Source organism: Aptenodytes forsteri, unplaced genomic scaffold (genome assembly GCF_000699145.1).
Source record: "Aptenodytes forsteri isolate BGI_AS27 unplaced genomic scaffold, ASM69914v1 Scaffold287, whole genome shotgun sequence".
NCBI lineage: Eukaryota > Metazoa > Chordata > Aves > Sphenisciformes > Spheniscidae > Aptenodytes > Aptenodytes forsteri.
In genome coordinates this window covers 3931960-3934301 of record NW_008794854.1, presented here as the reverse complement: position 1 = coordinate 3934301, position 2342 = coordinate 3931960, and the positions used below count along the sequence as shown (strand labels likewise).

General features: G+C 44.4%; 1 protein-coding gene and 1 non-coding gene across 2 annotated transcripts in view; one reads left to right on the top strand and one right to left on the bottom strand.

The window, feature by feature from the left end:
• The window catches only part of CD96 (CD96 molecule), a 70958-nt gene that overhangs the window by 33955 nt on the left and 34661 nt on the right, over nucleotides 1-2342 (top strand). The window lies entirely within an intron of this gene.
• TRNAE-CUC lies at nucleotides 200-272 on the bottom strand. The gene has a single exon. It is a non-coding gene; the product is annotated as a tRNA-Glu (tRNA).

Genomic DNA, 2342 nt, shown 5'->3' with positions numbered 1-2342 from the left:
TATTATTATTATTATATTATTATTATTATCATTTTATTTCAGTTATTAAACTGTTTTTATCCCAACCCACGAGTTTTTCTCACTTGTGCTCTTCCAATTCTCTCCCCCATCCCACCTAGGGGGTGGGGGGGAGGAGTGAGCGAGCAGCTGCATGGTGCTTAGTTGCCAACTGAGGTAAAACCATGACAGTCCTTTTTGGCGCCCAACATGGGGCTCGAACCCATGACCCTGGGATTGAGAGTCCCATGCTCTACTGACTGAGCTAGCCAGGCCCTTAAACCCACTCAGCTGCTGCATATTCATTTTGAAAATGGAGGCAATCATGCAAAATAGAAGTTAACTGCTCTGGTAGAGGTCTCAAATTATTTCATTGCCATTAGCAGCAGTGCTAAGCTTAATCAGCTGTGGAGAAGTTAAAGCATAACCTCATTTCAGGTGGGAGGGAAAGTGGTGTTCAGTTGAGTGGTGCTGGTGGGTTGGTAGGTCAGGAGCAGGCTCCTGGGAGCAGGTAGGTCACGCATCAGTGACTGGGATAGAAATACTATCTAGGACAAGGGGTCAAACTGGGAGGAGGTGACAACCAGCCTACTCTTGGTTCACAACCAAAACTCCAGGCCACGTGACACTTGGGAATGATTTTCATGACATGATTGTCCCTCCCTATACTTTGGACAATAAACGTGATCAGTGACTCTCTTAAATCCCCACTAGTTGGGATACTGTGTTTCACTGAAACAAGGAGAAGCAGTGCAGGCCCTTCCTAGTGTTGTTTCAGGAGGTGACAGACTCAGCTAGAAACTGAACATCTATTTTACAGGGGCAGTGACCCTTACAAACCAACCAAAAGCTAGAAATCTTTCTTAATTTTAGTGGTGGTTGAAGCTTTAGGAACTCACATTGAATGCTGAGAGAAGTGTTATCTGTTGAAAACTATCTTAATTCCCTAGCCTTTTCTTCAGCTACTTGGCCAAGAGTGCCCTGGAAGGAGATGGGTGTGCAGCGCATATTGCTGTGCTAACAAGTCCTTGCAGGCTCTTCAAGCAGGTTCACATTATGCCTTGGAGCATGGAATGAACCAAAAGGATTCACATCTGAAGTAGCTAAATGTTACTCTGCTTGTGGTCTGGAAAATATCATTATGCAGAAATATCTGAGAAGTTTCCTATTCTCTGTTTTATCTTCCAGCTACTCCTGTGCTGTATTCATCCCATCTAACTGCAGGCTGTTAACTCTGTCGAGATACCGAGATTTAGGAATGCACTTGCCCTACACTGCCCTTGTATAAGGTGCACTCAGCTCTGAGTTGCCTTCTGGAGGTGACCCCCCTCTTTCCGGGACGTGGGTGAGGTGTCCTGCTCTGCAAGGCTCCAGGCTAAAGCACCTCGGGAGCCCAAACGTGGGCTCCACCAACATACAGTTTCTTCTCTGCAGAGTCAGGCTCAACATGAAAAACAACCTCTGCTTTGCTTTTCTCATTTGTACTTCACCACCTTTCCTAAAGAGACATGGAGTTAGGATGTAGTGGACAATTTTATAGATGATGGATGTGATGGGAGAGATATCTCGCTTCCCTGTGGTTGCTTCTGACAGGGTGATAGCATGAGAGCTATTTATAGGGCTACAAAGATACTGAGTGCAAACAAAATCATTAATGTCTGATGCTTCCAAAGTATTCTGTCAAAAAAGCAAAAAACAAGTTATGATTCTCAATGTCACTGTAACTTGGCCTTTTATTGCTGTAAATGATTTGATTTTTTTAATAATGAAAAGGCAGCTGCTGCCCTCAGATTGTCACCGCTACTGTATCTGGTTAACTTTCACACCTTTAATCTTTTCTGTTTGAAGTATTTCTTCAGTGGTGAATTCTAACCAGACTGCTGTGCTGAGCTCTGGCCAGGCGGCTGTGTGTCTGTGAGATGGTATTTGCATACAATAGTATGGAGGAATTTAAATTAATCGGGGAACAAAATCCATTAGAGACGGTCTGCACAGTAAAATGAGCTGTACAACCCATCTAGGTTTACAGCACTCTGGATGTGAACCTAAGCTTTTCATTTCTGATCAAGTGGCCTGTTGCTTGTCTTGATAACTCCCTCTTTCACGCAGACCCCAAGATAAAGCCCCACAAGTTGTGTTTATGAAAAGCCCTTTCTCAAGCCCTTCTCCCAAGTAACAAGTGATAGGACGAGAGGAAATGGCCTCAAGTTGCGCCAGGGGAGGTTTAGATTGGATGTAAGGAAAAATTTCTTTACTGAAAGAGTGGTGGAACATTGGAACAGGCTGCCCAGGGAAGTGGTGGAGTCCCCATCCCTGGAGGTATTTAAAAGACGAGTAGATGAGGC